Source organism: Anser brachyrhynchus (genome assembly GCF_964034855.1).
Source record: "Anser brachyrhynchus genome assembly, chromosome: 13".
In the NCBI taxonomy this organism is placed as follows: domain Eukaryota; kingdom Metazoa; phylum Chordata; class Aves; order Anseriformes; family Anatidae; genus Anser; species Anser brachyrhynchus.
The window spans coordinates 21,673,308-21,689,450 of record NC_137708.1 but is presented as its reverse complement, the minus strand read 5'-3'; the positions used below and the strand labels follow the sequence as shown (position 1 = coordinate 21,689,450).

The window sequence follows — 16,143 nt, the reverse complement described above, 5'->3', positions numbered from 1 at the left end:
GAAAGGCTCTGCAGGAGGATCTGAATAGGCTGGACCGATGGGCTGAGGTCAACTGTATGAAGTTCAACAAGGCCAAGTGCCAGGTCCTGCATCTGGGGCGCAACAACCCCAAGCAGCGTTACAGGCTGGGAGATGAGTGGCTGGAAAGCTGCCGGGGATAGAAGGACCTGGGAGTACTGGTTGATAGGCAGCTGAATGTGAGCCAGCAGTGTGCCCAGGTGGCCAAGAAGGCCAACAGCATCCTGGCTTGCATAAGAAGCAGTGTGGCCAGCAGGTCTAGGGAGGTGATTGTGCCCCTGTACTCGGCTCTGGTGAGGCCGCACCTCAAGTACTGTGTTCAGTTTTGGGCCCCTCGCTACAAGAAGGACATGGAGGTGCTCAAGAGAGTCCAGAGAAGGGCAACGAAGCTGGTGAGGAGTCTGGAGAACAAGTCTTACAAGGAGCGGCTGAGGGAGCTGGGGTTGTTTAGCGTGGAGAAGAGGAGGCTCAGGGGTGACCTCATTGTTCTCTATAGGTACCTTAAAGGAGGCTGTAGAGAGGTGGGGGTTGGTCTATTCTCCCACATGCCTGGTGACAGGACGAGGGGGAATGGGCTAAAGTTGTGCCAGGGGAGTTTTAGGTTGGATGTTAGGAAGAACTTCTTTACTGAAAGGGTTGTTAGGCATTGGAACGGACTGCCCAGGGAGGTGGTTGAGTCACCATCCCTGGAGGTCTTTAAAAGACGTTTAGATGTAGCCCTTAGTGATATGGTTTAGTGGAGGTCTTGTTAGTGTTAGGACAGAGGTTGGACTAGATGATCTTGGAGGTCTCTTCCAACCTAGATGATTCTGTGATTCAAAGAGATGTGCATTTCCAAGTAGAGACTGGTACGCATCAGTCCATAGACTCCAACCCACCCAAAGAACCCTGCAACTGACAGAAGGAAAAACAAAGCACTTACCCCTAAGAGCAGCCCAGGCACAATGAGCTCCCCCTCAGGCCTTGCCTGGGGCTCATATACCATTTGGCCCCGCCCAGCACCCAAACCCAATCACCTGGGAAAGGGGAGGGGCAAAAAACAACAAAGTAGACAGAGCAGGACAAGCAGCAGCTGTGGTTTTCTTTTTTTATTTTCCATCTGGTTTTCAGCTCAACACCATGCAGAGTGCAGACAAGAGAACTGGGGTGTTCCTAGAATCAGCAATCCCCAAGCTTTTGCTTCAGCTTTGAATATTGAGAGGACCATACAACCAAGCAAGTAACTGATCTTCTTCAGCTGGCATTAAAGCTTTCTTTCTGCATAGGAAGAAAAATCTAGGTGCATCACAGATGACACGCCAAAAGAAAAAAACCAATTCCATGAAATAACATCACTCACAGGGAAAATCACACACTTGAGTAGGCTATCTGAAAACCAAAAGGCTATGCTGATGGGTCAGCATTTCAGGAACTGGACCCGCTGATGCCCCTCAGTAACATGGCAGGAGATGCACAATGCTGTCACAAGTGCTTGCAAAGCCTGCCCAACAGGCCAAACAGACTAACAATCCACCCACCAACTCAAGGCCCACACTGCCATCCACTCAACCTCGTGCCTCTTTCAAGTTTCCAGCTTAGTCCATGCCCATGACAAGGCCTACAAGAAACAAAGAGAGAAGGCCACGCCCATGATGGACACGCAAACACTACAGCTCCTTGCAGAGGTCTCAAGCACAGAGACCAGAGCCAGAAAAAAAACACCCTCAGGTCCACAAAGGCCAAAAGGCCATGAATGCACAGCAGCCCCAGCAGGGATAATCACAGACTTACCCTTCACAGATGAAAAAGGTGACCCTGCTCAGCCTCTTCCTCATACTGCCCTTATGCAGTCAAGGCCCTTGCCATGCATACTGAGGCTCTTTGTGACTCCTCTGGACAGTTACGCAAATGCCTTGATATATCTAGAGATTAAAATAGAACCCCAAAATAAGGAACCATACCCCACCATTTCCCAAACATGTTAGCCAGCAACCCCTCCTAAACATACCTCTAGTACATGAATTCCAAGCACTTAACATCTAGAAGGCTGCAAGGTCTAAAGACTCCACAGCCAGCCAAACCACAGGCAAAAGCTCCAGAAATATAACAAGCTGCCCCTAACCCTGGAAAAGACTACACCTTACCTGCCTCCTGCTGCTCTTTGCAGATACATGCTTGCACAGGGAGCTTCCATGATCCAGTTCTCCTAAACCCTGCTCCATCACTTTACCGCCACAGCTGGAACTTGGATAATATTTGACATACAGGCCAAGACTCACAGGAAGCCCTAATCAATCTGTCAAAATCCTAAGGGACCTAGAACACACAAGCTAACATTACCACCCTATCCGTAAACACGCTCTAACAATTACTCACCTGAACAAGAGCTGCATGCAATAAAGGCACCTCCTCCTACTATATAGATTGCTTTCCTCTAACAGATCCTTCTAGCCCTTACCTCAAAGAGATGTGCATTTCCAAGTAGAGACTGGTACGCATCAGTCCATAGACTCGAACCCACCCAAAGAACCCTGCAACTGACAGAAGGAAAAACAAAGCACTTACCCCTAAGAGCAGCCCAGGCACAATGACTGGGGCTCATGTACCATTTGGCCCCGCCCAGCACCCAAACCCAATCACCTGGGAAAGGGGAGGGGCAAAAAACAACAAAGTAGACAGGGCAGGACAAGCAGCAGGTATGTCATTTTTTTTTCCATCTGGTTTTCAGCTCAACACCATGCAGAGTGCAGACAAGAGAACTGGGGTGTTTCTAGAAGCAACAATCCCCAGGCTTTTACTTCAGCTTTGAAAATATTTAAAGGGGGCCCCTGGCGGGCCCCCAGGCGCCTCCCAGGACCCACCCCGGCGACCCCCGGCAGGCCCGCCGAGCGGCCCCGGAGTACCCACCCCGGCGACCCCCGGCGGACCCCTGGGCACCCCGGAGGACCCACCCCGGCAACCCTCAGCGAGCTCCCAGGCACCCCGCAGGACCCAGCCCGGCGAACCCCGGCGGGACCCCGGGCGCCCCGGAGGACCTACCCCGGTGACACCCGGCACGCCTACAGGCACCCCGCAGGACCCACCACGGTTACCCCCGGCGGGCCCTCGGGCGCCCCGGACGACCCACCCCAGCGACCCACAGCGGGCCCCCGGGCGTGCCGGAGGACCCACCCCAGTGACCCCTGGCTGGACTCCGAGCGCCCCGCAGGACACACCCCGGCAACACATGACAGAACCCCGGGCGCCCCGGAACACCAACCCCGGTGACACCCAGCAAGCCTATGGGCACCGCGGAGGACCCACCCCGGCGACCCCCGGCGGGCCCCTGGGCGCCCCGGAGGACCCACCCCGGCGACCCCCGGCGGGTCCCTGGGTGCCCTGGAGGACCCACCCCATAGACCCCCGGCTGGCCCCCGGGCGCCCCGGAGGACCCACCCCTGTGACCGCCAGTGGGCCCCCGGGAGACCTGGAGGACCCATCCAGGCGACCCTCGGCGGGCCACCGGGCGCCCCGAAGGACCCACCCCGGCGACCCCCAGCAAGCCCCCGGGTGCCCTGGAAGACCTGTTCCCGTGACCCCCAGTGGGCCCCCAGGCGCCCCAGACGACCCAACACAGTGACCCTAGGCTAGCCCCCAGGCGCCCCGGAGGATCCAGCCAGGTGATCCCCAATGGGCCCCCGGGCGCCCCGCAGGACCCACCCCCATGACCCCTGGCAGGCCCCCTGGCACCCCGGAGGACCTACCCCGGTGACTGACGGCAGACACCAGGGTACCCCGGAGGACTGACCCCAGTGACCCCCGGCAGGCCCCTGGGCGCCCCGGAGGACCCACTGCGGTGACCCTCGGTGGGCCCCCAGGCGCCCTGGAACACCCACCCTGGTAACCCCCGGCAGCCCCCCGGGCACCCCAGAGGACCCACCCCAGCGACCCCCGACGGGGCCCCGGGCACCCCAGAGGACCCACCTCGCTGACCCCTGGCGGGGCCACCAGGTGCCCCGGAGAACCCCCCCCGGCGACCCTCAGCGAGCTCCTGGGCGCCCCACAGGACCCAGCCTGGTGACCCCCAGCAGGCCCCCGGGCGCCCCGGAGGGCCTATCCCGGCTACCCCCGGCAGGCCCCCGTTCGCCCCGCAGGACCGCCCCCCGTGACCCCCGGCGGGCCCCCGGGAGCCCCAGAGGGCCTATCCCGGCGAACTCTGGCGGGCCCATGGGAGCCCCGGAGGACCAACCCCAGCGACCCTCAGCGAGCTCCCGGGCGCCTCGCAGGACCCACCCCGGCAAGCCACGGCAGCCCCCCGGGCGCCCCAGAGGACCCACCCCGGCGACCCCCGACGGGGCCCCGGGCACCCCGGAGGACCCACCTCGCTGACCCCTGGCGGGGCCACCAGGCGCCCCAGAGGACCCGCCCCGGTGACCCCCGGCGGGCTCCAGGGCGCCCCCGAGGAGCCACCCCGGTGACCGCCAGTTGGAGGAAAAGCCCTTCCACTCCAGCCCCAAGTATGTGGAAAAGCTCCTTCCCCTCAGGCCCCAAATATAAAGGATTACCCATCCCCTCCAGCTACAACCCTTCAGAAAAAGCCCCTTCCCCTCTGACTCAAACCCTGAGGAAAAGCCCCTTCCCCTCTGACTCAAACCCTGAGGAAAAGCCCCTTCTCCTCCGACCCAAACACTGTGGAAAAGTCCAACCCTGAGGAAAAGCTCCTCCCCCTCCAGCCCCAACCATGAGGAAAAGTCCCAATCCTGAGGCAAAATCCTATTCCCTTCCAGCCCCAACCTGGAAGAAAAGCCCCTTCCCCTCCGGCCCCAACCCTGAGGAAAAGCCACAACGCTCAGGAAAAATCCTATTCCCCTGTGGACCCAAACCTGAGGAAAACACCCTTCCCCTCTGGCCCCAACCCTGAGGAAAAGCCCTTCCCCTACGGCCTCAACCCTGAGGAAAAGCCCCAGCTCTGAGGAAAAGACCCTTCTCCTCCGGCCCCAACCCTGAGGAAAAGCCCCTTCCCTTCTGACCCCAACCCTGAGGAGAAGCCCCTTCCCCTCAGGCCCGAAGCCTGAGGAAAAGCCCCTGCCAATCCGTCCCCAAACCGGAGGAAAAGCCCCTTCCCCTCTGGCCCCAACCATGAGAAAAAACCCCTTCCCGTCCGGCCCCAACCCTGAGGAAAAGGCCCAAACTTTTTGGGAAAAGCTCCTTCCCCTACAGCCACAACCCTGAGGAAAAGCCCCATCTCTGAGGAAAAGACCCATCCCTTCTGGCTCCACCTATAGAGCAAAGGCCCATCCCCTCTGGCCCGAACCCTGAGGAAAAGCCCCATCGCTGAGAAAATATCTTATTCCGCTCCGGACCCAACCCTGTGGAAAACCCGCATCTAGTCCGACCCCAACCATGAGGAAAATCCCCTTCCCCTCTGACCCCAACCCTGAGGAAAAGCCCCTTCCCCTCCAGCCCCACCCCTAAGGAAAAGTCCCTTTCCCTCAGGCCACAACCCTTATGAAAAGCCCCTTCCAGTCGAGCCCCAACCCTGAGAAAAAGCCCCTTCCCCTGCAGCCCCAACCCTGAGGAAAAGCCCCTTCCCCTCCGGCCCCAGCCCTGAGGAAAATCACCTTCCCCTCCAGCCCGAACCCTGAGGAAAAGCCTCTTCCCCTCTAGCCCCAACCATGTGGGAAAGCACCAATCCTGAGGAAAAGCCCCTTCCTGTCCGGCCCCAACCTTAAGGAGAGACCCCAAACTTGCGGAAAAGCCCATCCCTCTGGCCGTAACCCTCAGGAAAAGCCACAACCCTGTGGAAAAGCCCCTTCCCCTCCGGCCCCAAACCTGACGAAAAGCCACTTCCCCTCCTGCCCCAATCCTGAGGAAAAGAACCTTCCCCTTTGGCGCCAACCCTCAGGAAAAGCCCCTTCCCCTTTGGCCCCAACTGTGAAGTAAATCCCCTTCCCCTTGGCGCCAATGCTGAGGAAAAGCTCCATCCCCTCTGTCCCCAGCCCTGATGAAAATCCCCTTCCTCTCAGGCCCCAAGCCTGAGGAAAAGCCCCTGCCACGCCCTCCGACCCCAACCATGAAGTAAATCCCCTTCCCCTTGGCACCAATGCTGAGGAAAAGCCCCTTCCCCTCCGGCCCCAACCAAGAGAAAAAACCTCTTCCGCTCCGGCCCTAACCCTGAGCAAAAGGCCAAAACCTTAGGAAAAGCCCCTTGCCCTACGGCCACAACCCTGAGGAAATGCCCCAGCTCTAAGGAAAAGACCCATCCCCTCCGGCCCCAACTATAAAGCAAAGCCCCATCCCCTCCAGCCCCAACTGTGAGGAAAAGCCCCTTCCCCTCTGACCCCAACCCTGAGGAAAAGCCCCTTCCCCTCCAGCCCCACCCCTGAGGAAAAGCCCCTTTCCCTCAGGCCGCAACCCTTATGGAAAGCCCCTTCCAGTCGAGCCCCAACCCTGAGGAAAAGCCCCTTCCCCTCAGGCCACAACCCTTATGAAAAGCCCCTTCCCCTCCAGCCCCAAGCCTGTGGAAAAGCCCCTTCCCCTCCAGCCCCAACCCTGAGGAAAAGCCCCTTCCCCTCAGGCCCCAGCCCTAAAGAGAAGCCCCAACCCGTAAGAAAAGACCCTTCCCCTCTGACCCCAACTGGAGGATAAGCCCCTTCTCCTCCTTCCCCAACCCTAAGCAAAATCCTCAACCCTGAGGCAAAGCCCCTTCCCCTCCGGCCCCACTCCTGAGGAAAAACCGCTTCCGCTCCAGCCGCAACCCTTAGGAAATGCCCAAACCTTGAGGAAAAGCCCCTGCCACCCGGCCGAAACCCTGAGGTAAAGGCCCTTCCACCCCGGCCCCAAACCCTGAGGTGAATCCCCTTCCCCTTGGCCCCAACCCTGAGGAAAAGCCCCTTCCCCTCCGACCCCAACCCTGGGGAAAAGCCACAATGCTGAGGAAAAATCCTATTCCCCTCCGGCCCCAACCCTGAGGAAAAGCCCCTTCCCCTCTGACCCCAACCCTGAGGAAAACCCAGGGGTCACCTCCTGGGCCCCCGGGTGCCCGCCGGGGGTCACCGGGGTGGGTCCTCCGGGGTGCCCGGGGGCCCGTTGGGGGTCACCGGGGCGGGGGGGGGGGGGGGGGTGCACTTAGTCACATCGTCTGAATTTTAGGGTAGACCTGTGTGGTGTCATGAGTTGGACTCGATGATCCTTACGGGACCATTCCAACTCAGGCTATTCTATGATTCTATAACCGCCTTCGGTTTCAGCGAGAATTAAGGCCCTCACAACTGAAGTTTCTTCTGGATGGTGTTTCTTCTTAATAGGATAATTTTATTTACCTTTTGAAGACTTACAAGGATGTAAGAACAAAAGCAAAGCCCTAAAACAGTACCTGAGGCATAGGCTACTTTTCAGCCTGCAGCAGACTATAGGTATGATATTTTCATTTCAGATAAATATGATCTACTTAATGTGAAGTGTTTCGGCATGCTTACAATCTGCCAAAGGCCAGAAAAGGCCAAAGGCCAGACCTTCATTCTAAGACTGTATGGGAAAGAAAAAAAAACAACAACAACAGAGAAGGAACTTTTCCTTCACCTCAATTTTATTATTATTTTGCAACTCCTTCACGTGTCCACAAGGAATTCTGCCCCTCTCCCCCCCACTCCAAAAAAAAAACAACAAATAAATAAAAATTAGGAATTTTGGCATAGAGGTATAATTTCAGTTCACACCAGAAGACATTCTTCTCACTGAAGTACAGTTAAGACCCACAAAGTGCCAAAAAGCCTGCCAAAAAGTAATGTGTTTACAAGTTAGTTTTACACGTTGATATTATTTACTTATCTGGTCTTGCATTCAGGGCTTGATCTATCTGGGGGGAACATGGAATGCTGTGCAAGGTTGTTTGGTTGTATGACAACATGACTTTAAAATTCTGAACTGTTTGTATAGAAGCAAAATACAGAAGAGTACACTATCCCCAAGGGAAATGTAGAAACTACCTGTTGCTTCTCAGGTAGAAAGTTAAAAAGTGTAAGCATCTGTTAAGGTGTAAGAAAAAGTGTCATCAGCAGTATGAGCACAATTCTTACGTATACATGAAGATTTTCCTCTCCAGTTTCCAACTTGGAGTGCAACATTTTTCATCATACTCTTAGATCAGAATTCTGGTTCTAACACTGGTTCCTAGTGCAAATTTCCAAAGAGAGAAGCAAACCAGTCCTGACTGCTTTAAATGAGTTGGAGATAGCAACCGAATGTAAATGAAGAAAATAAACCTGTAGGAATGTTTTCAAATAATTGTCATTGTCCAAAAGCTTTAAATTGCTTGAATCCTTGAAAGTTAATTAATGTAAACTCAGGTTGCATCACTGGATTTGAAGTAGTAGGATAGACTTGCACCATTGCAGAGCCTCCGTCACAGTTTAAATCGGCACTGCCTCTGACTTCACAAGAATGAACGAGAAAAGCACATCTTTCTACCTTGTCAGCTGCTGGCAGACCTAGAGAAAGAAAAAACAAAAGTTGTTAAAATTAAAAAGTAATGTCTTTTTAGGACATTTCACCCAATATGTAATATTGAATAGTAACCAGACAACATATGAAAGGGAAGATGAAACAGTAGAAGGTACTTGCATGGCCTTAATTTACATGGCAATTGACAACAACCTCAATCTGCAATGATTTGTAAGTGCCTTACACCATTCACCCTTGAGACATAAAAATGAGATTCCCGTATTATGTAAGGGGAGTGCAATCCCTCTCAAAATACGAGAGTCTGGGCTACACGACTGAGTACTGAAAATCTTAAGACTAGGCAGCACCAAAGTCAACTGAGAAGGGAGGATGAGTCTCTCTGGACGTTCACATAACAGAAAGGAAACTCAGATTTTAGCCCTAAGCAACTATTTTTAGAGACAGGCTGGGAAGCAGTTCTTTTCAAGCCAGGGACCATTTCAGCATCCTCAAAGCTAAAGAAACAGTTGACAGCTCTGTCGAATCATGTTCCTGGCAAAAAAAATCCTGGGGACCAGATCTGGGGACCAGATCTGGGGACCAGCCCTGGGGACTAGGTCTGGGAACCAGCCATGGGGACTAGCCCAGGGGAGCAGGTCTTGGGACCAGGTCTGAGGAGCAGGTGTTGGTAGCAGGTCTGGGGACCAGATCTGCAGAACAGGTGTAAGGAGTAGGTGTAGGGATCAGGTCTTTCAGAGCAGGTCTGGGGACCAGGCCTGGGGATCAGTTCTGCAGAGCACGTCTGGGGAGCAGGTCTGGGGAGCAGCCCTGGGCACCAACCCTGGGGACCAGGTCTGGGGACCAGACCTGCGGAACAGCTGTGAGGAGCAGGTGTAGGGAGCAGGTCCTGGGGACCAGTTCTGCTGACTACGTCTGGGGACTAGCTCTGGGTAGAAGGTCAGGTTAGCCCGTCTGGGGAGCAGGTCTGGGTACCAGTTCTTGTGACCAGATCTGGGGACTAACTCTGGGGAGCAGATCTGCAGAACTGTTGTGGGGAGCAGGCCTGGGGACCAGGTCTTGGGACCAGCTCAGGGGACCAGTTCTGCGGACCCGATCAAAGAAAAGTTCTTTGGATCAGATCTGTGGGACCAGGTCTGGGGAAAATATCTGCGGGCCAGATCTGGAGACCGGGTGTAGGCATCAGGTCTGGGGAGTAGTTCTGCAGAGCATGTCTGGGGACCAGGTCTGGGGAGCAGGTCAGGGGAGCAGGTGTGGGGAGCAGGTATGGGGACCAGGTCAGGAGACCAGGTTTGCAGAGGGATCTGGGGACAAGGTCTGGGGATCATGTCTGGGGACCAGCTCTGGACACAAGGTCTTGGGACCAGATCTGTGGAACAGGTGTGAGGAGAAGTTGTAGGGAGCAGGTCTTGGGGGCAGGTCTGGGGACCAGGTCTGGGAACAAGTTCTGTGGACCACGTCTGGGGATCAGCTCTGGGGAGCCGGTCTGGGGAGCAGGTCTGGCTACCTGATATGGGGCCCAGCTCTGGGGACCATGTCAGGGGACCAGGTCCAGGGACCAGGTCTGGGGACCAGGTGTGGGGAACAGGACTGGGGACTCGATCTGGGGAGCACGTCTGGGGACCAGGTCTTGTGACCAGATCTGGGGACCAGCTCTGGGGACGAGAACTGCGGAACAGGTGTGGGGAGAAGGTCTGGGTAGCTGATCTGGGGAGCAGGTCCGGGGACCGGATCTGGGGACCTGGTTTGGGGACCAGCCCTGGGCACAAACTCTGAGTAGCAAGTCTGGGGACCCGCTCTGGGGAACAACTCTGCAGAGTAAGTCTGGGGACCAGATCTGGGGACTTGGTCTGTGGACCAGTTCTTTGGATCAGATCTGGGAGACTAGATCTGGGGAAAACATCTGTGGACCAGATCTGGCGACCAGGTGTGGGGTCCAAATCTGGGTACAAGGTGTGGGCACTAAATCTGTGGACCAAATGTGGGGGGTCAAATCTTGGGACAAGGTCTGGGGACCAAGTGTGGGGAATAGGTCTTGGCATCAGGTCTGGGGAGCAGATCTGGGGAGCAGATCTGGGGACCAGATCTGAGGACCAGGTCTGGGGACCAGGTCTTGGGATCAGGTCTGGGGACCAGATGTTGGGAGCATATCTGGGGACAAGGTGTGGGGACCAGATCTGGGAACCAGATCTGGGGACCAGATCAGGTTAACAGGTCTGGGGAGCTGATCTGGGGCCCAGCTCTGGGGAGCCAGTCTGGGGACCATGTCTGGGAACCAGGTCCAGGGACCAGGTCTGGGGACCAGGTGTGAGGACTAGACTTCGGGACGAGATTTGGGGACCAGATCAGGGAACGAGGTTTGTGGACCAGGTCTGGGGACCAGATCTGGGGACTCGATCTGAGGACCAGGTCTTGTGACCAGCTCTGGGGACCAGGTCTGGGCACCAAATGTGGGGATAAGTTCTGGGAACCAGGTTTGGGGAATAGGTCTTGGGATCAGGTCTGGGGACCAGCTCTAGGAACCAGGTCTGGGCACCAAATGTGGGGACAAGTTCTGGGAACCAGGTGTGGGGAAGAGGTCTTGGAACCAGGTCTGGGGACCAGATGTGGGGACAAGAGCTGGGGACCAGATGTGGGGACTAGATCTGGGGATTAGATCTGGGGATGAGATCGGGGGAGCAGGTCTAGGGACCAGGTCTCAGGACAAGCCCTGGGGACAAGTTCTGGGGACCAGACCTGGGCCCAGCTCTGAGGACTATATGGGGACCAGGTCTGGGCACCAGGTGTTGGGAACAGGTCTGGGGACTCAATCTGGGGATCAGGTCTGGGGACCAGATCTTGTGACCAGATCTGGGGACCAGCTCTGGGGACCAGATCTGCAGAACAGGTGTGGGGAGCAGGTCTGGGCACAGGTCCGGGTCTGGGGCTCGGGGTCAAATCCGTGTCTGGGGCTTTGGGGTCTGGTCTGGGTCGGGGGCTCTGGGGTTGGATCTGGGGTGGGGTCTCCAGGGTCTGGTCTGGGGCGGGGGCTCTGGCATTGGGTCTGGGTCAGTGGCTCGGGGGTCACAGGTCTGGGGTCAAGGGCTTGGGATCAAGGTTCTGGGGTCAAGGGTCCAGGGTGGGGGCTCCGGGGTTGGGGGTCTGGGGTCGAGGGTTCCGGATCAGGGCTCTGTGGTTGAGAGTCCGAGGTTGGGGCTCAGGGATGATACTCAGGGTTGGGCCTCGGCGTCAAGCCTGGTTCTAGGGGTTGGGGTCGGGGGCTCCGGGGTCGGGTCCAGGTTGGGGGCTCTGGGGTTGTGTTTCCAGGGTCAAGGGTTTGGGGTTGAGTGTCCGGGGTTGGGGCTCAGGGTTGGGGCTCGGGGTTAGCTCTGGGTCTGGGGTCAGCTCTGGGGTTGGGGGCTCGGGGTTAGGGCTCGGAGTCAGGGCTCAGAGTCAGGGTCAGCTTGGGGTGGGGGCTCAGGGCTCAAGGGTCCGGGTTGGGCTCAGGGTTGGGACTCATGTCCAGGTCTGAGGTCTGTTTTGGGGGTATGTGTCAGCTCTGGCTTGGTCTGAGGCTCGGGCTCAGCTCCATGTCCGAGGCTTGTGGTCAGCTTCAGGGTCGAGGGTCCGGGGTCGAGGGTGCGGGGCTGGGGTTTGGGGCTGGGGCTCAGGACTGGGGCTCTGGACTGAGGCTCGGGGTTGGGGCATGGGGTTGGTGCTTGGGGTCAGCTCCAGGTCAGGGCTCAGGGTCGGCTCCGGGTCTGGGTCCTTGGGTCAGGTCTGGGTCTGGGGTTCGGGGTCAGGTCTGGGGTGCAGTCTCTAGGGTCGGGTTCAGGGTGGGGGTTCCCGGTTCAAAGGTCTGGTGTTGAGGGTCTGGGTTTGGGGCTCAGAGTTGAGGCTCGTGGTTGGGGCTCAGGTTTGGATCTCAGGGTTGGAGCTTAGAGTTGGGGCTTGGGGTCAGCTCCGGGTTTGGAGCTTGGGGTCAGCTCTGGGTTGGGGCTCCAGGTCAGATATGGAGTCGGGGATCGGGATTAGCTATGGGGTCTGGGGCTCGGGTCTGAGGCTCAGATTTAGCTCCAGAGTTGGGGGCTCTGTGGTCATAAGTCCGGGATTGGAGCTCGGTATTGGGGTTCAGGGTTGGGCGTCGTGGTCGGGTCCAGTTCCGGGGCTCAGCTCCAGGGTCCGGCGTTGGTCTGGGTTAGGGGTTCTGGGGTCATGTTTCCACGGTCAAGGGTCCAGGGCCAAGGGTATGCGGTTGGGGTTCGGGTTTGGGGCTCAGGTTTGGGGCTCTTGTTTGGGGCTCAGGTTTAGCTCTGGGTCTGGGGTCAGCTCCAGGATTGGGGGTCTCGGGGTTGGAGGCTTGGCATCAGGTCTTTGGGTGGGGGCTTAGGGTTGGGGCTCGGGGTCAGTTCCACGGTTGCGGGCTCAGGATCGGGGCTCAGGTCCAGGTCCAGAGCTCAGGCTCAGGATCTGGTCCGAGTGCAGGTCTGGATCTCGGGTCTGGGTCTGGGCCTTGGGCTCGAGCTCGAGTCCAAGGCTCGGGGTCTGATCTGTGTCTGGGATGGGGGGTCAGCTCTGGGTCCAGGTCTTGGGGTCAGTTCAGGAGTGGGGACGCTGGGGTCGACAGTCTGGGGTCAGCTCTGGGGTCGGGGGCTTGTACTCGGGGCTCGGGGTCAGGGGCTGGGGTTCGGGGCTCAGGGCAAACTCCGGGGTCGAGGGTCCTGGGCTCGGGCACAGGTCCGGGTATGGGGCTCGGGGTCGAATCCATGTCTGGGGCTCTGGGGTCTGGTCTGGGGTGGGGGCTCTGGCATTGGGTCTGAGTCAGTGGCTCGGGGGTCACGGGTCTGGGGTCGTGGGTTCAGGGTCAGGGCTCTGTGGTCGAGAGTCTGGGGTTGGTGCTCAGGGTTGGGCCTCGGGGTCGAGCCCAGTTCTGGGGGTCGGGGGAGGGGGCTCCAGGGTCAGGTCCGGGTCGGGGGCTCTGGGTTTGTGTTTCCGGGGTCAAGAGTTTGGGGTCAAGGGTGCGGGGTTGGGGCTTGGGGTTGAGGCTCAGGTTTGGGTCTCGGGGTTAGCTCCAGGACAGGGTCAGCTCTGGGTTCAGGGACTCGGGGTCAGGGATCGAAGTCGGGGCTCGCAGTCAGGGCTCTGGGTCCGGGGCCTGTTCCCAGTGTTGGAGGCTTGGGGTCAGCTCCTTGGTCAGAACTCAGGGTCAGCTCCAGGGTCTGGGTCTCAGGTCCCTGCCTCAGGGTCAGGTCCAGGGCTTGGGCTTGGGTTTGAGGCTCGGGGCTGGGGCTTGTGTCTTGAGGTTGTGGCTCAGCGTCCAGGGTAATGGGTCGAGGGTCTGGGATCGAGGGTCTGGGGTTGGGGCTCAGGGTTATCTCCGGCTCCAGGTTCTGTTCCGGGGGTCGCGGGTCGGGGTTATCTCTGGGGTCGCGGTCAGCTCCGGGGTCGGTAACTCATGGTCAAGGGCTCGGGGTTGGGGTCTGGCTTCGGGGCTCTGGGTCTAGCGTCTGTTCTGGGGTCGGGGGCTCGGGCTCAGCTTTGGGGTCAGGGGCTTGGGGTCAGCTCCTGGGCCAGGGCTCAGGGTCAGCTGCTGGGTCAGGTCTTGGTGTCAGCTCCAGGGTGGGGGCTACAGGGTCGGGGGGCCAGGGTGAAGGGTCCGGGTTCGATGGTCCCAGGTGAAGTGTACGGGGCTCAGGCTTGGGGTTTGTGCTTGGTGTTGGGAATCAGCGTTAGCTCTGGGTCTGGGGTCCATTCTGGGTGTCGGGGGCTCCAGGCTCAAGGGTCTGGGATTGGGCTTGGGGTTGGGACTCAGGATTAGCTCTGGGTCTAGGTCTGAAGTCCATTTTGGCGGTCTGGGTCAGCTCCGGCTTGGTCTGAGGCTCGGGCTCAGCTCCAGGTCCGGGACTTGTGGTCAGCTTTGGGGTCGAGGGTCCAGGGTCAAGTGTCCAGCGTTGGGGCTCGGGGCTGGGGCTCTGGACAGGGGCTTGGGGCTGGGGCACGGGGTTGGTGCTCAGGGTCAGCTCCGTGTCAGGGGCTCGGGGTCAGTTCTGGGTCCTTGGGTCAGGTCCGGGTCCAGGGCTCAAGGACAGGTCCCAGGTGGGGCTCCGGGTCAGTTATGGAGTCGGGGCTTGGGGTTAGCTATGGGGTCTGAGGCTTGGGTCCGAGGCTCAGATTTAGCTCTGGAGTTGGGGGCTCTGTGGTCAAGAGTCCAGGGTTGGGGCTAGGTGTTGGGGTTCAGGGTTGGGCGTTGTGGTTGGGTCCGGTTCCGGGGCTCGGCTCCAGGGTCCGGCGTTGGTCTGGGTTGGGGGTTCCAAGGTCATGGTTCCATGGTCAAGGGTCCGGGGTCATGGGTATGGGGTTGGGGTTTGGGGCTCAGGTTTGGGGCTCAGGGTTAGCTCCAGGTTCAAGGGTTCAGGGTCAGCTCCAAGGTCGGGGTCAGCTCCGGGTTTGGGGTCTCGGGGTTGGGGGCTCGGAGTCAGGACTTCAGGTCGGGGCTTGGGGTTGGGGCTCATGGTCAGTTCCACGGTCGCAGGCTCAGGACTGGGGCTCGGGTCCGGGTCCAGGGCTCAGGCTCAGTATCTGGTCCGGGTGCGGGTCTGGATCTCGGGTCTGGGCCTCGGGCTCAAGGCTGGAGCTCGGGGTCAGATCCAGGGGTCAGCTCTCAGTCCAGGTCTTTGGGTTGAGTTTGGGTCCAGGGCTCAGGGTCAGTTCCAGGGTGGGGGATCCGGGGTCAGGTCTGGGGTGGGGCTTGGGGTTGGCACTCAGGGATGGGGCTTGGGGTTAGATCTGGGTCCTGGGTCAGCTCCGGGGTCAGCTCCATTGTCCAGGACTCATGTTTGGGGCTCATAGTTAGCTCTGGAGTGGAGACTCCGGGGTCAAAAGTCTGGGGTCAGTTCTAGGGTCAGGGGCTCAGAGTCGGGGCTTGGGGTCAGGGCTCGGGGTCAGGGCAAACTCTGGGGTCAAGGGTCCTGGGCTCGGGCATAGGTCCAGGTCTGGGGCTCAGGGTCGGAACCAGGTCCGGGGCTCTGGGGTTGGGTCTGGGTCGGGGGCTCCAGAGTCAGGTCCAGAGTGAGAGGTCCCAGTCTCCAGGGTCTGGTTTGAGGCAGGGGCTCTGGCATTGGGTCCAGGTTGGTGGCTCGGGGGTCAAGGGTTGCTCATCATTTGTCGCAGCGATGATAGCAAATTACATCCAAAGACAATCAAGAACACCCAAGCAATCACCTCTAAACGGCAGCTTTGATTATTTTTTTCCTCTAACATTACCATATTTAGTAACTTGTAATAAATTTCATAACCATTCCTCCATGGAATTTAGCACTATTAAATTATGCTTATTCTTGCTGGTACAATAAGTTTAAGAGTATTTATTAATCTCAAACAATTATTGTTTATACGGAGTGGAATTTACAGAAGCAAGTGGTAGTCCAACTATGGCGAGACCATACAAGGAACTAGCCCTACATGCTTGAGTCCCAAGTTGCCATATTACAGGATAACTTGGAACATAGCATGACACTACATATTCTTTACAAAGCCATTCCAGGAGATAAAAGGACATATTAGGTTGTGAAAAATCAAAATACATTTTCTCAATACTGACTACAGGTTTAAGCAAAAGTATGGAATAGTCGGTAAAGCCTACCAGGGACATCACAAGGTAAGACGGACAGTGCTTAAAATAACAGCTACTCCCCCACCACCCACCCCCCCACACCCCTTTACCTTTAA

General features: G+C 57.9%; 1 long non-coding RNA gene across 3 annotated transcripts; it reads right to left on the bottom strand.

Moving 5' to 3' along the window:
• Positions 1-78: 78 nt before the first annotated feature.
• LOC308177078 lies at positions 79-4,808 on the bottom strand. 3 transcript variants are annotated; one of them, XR_013938854.1, is made up of 4 exons: positions 2,563-4,808; positions 2,142-2,313; positions 1,789-1,919; positions 79-1,615 (listed from the first exon to the last, which is right to left on the bottom strand). It is a non-coding gene; the product is annotated as an uncharacterized lncRNA (long non-coding RNA). The 3 variants fall into 3 exon arrangements; XR_013938856.1 differs by having other exon boundaries at positions 85-1,275; positions 2,456-2,567; XR_013938855.1 differs by having other exon boundaries at positions 86-1,275; positions 2,563-4,804.
• Positions 4,809-16,143: the final 11,335 nt, after the last annotated feature.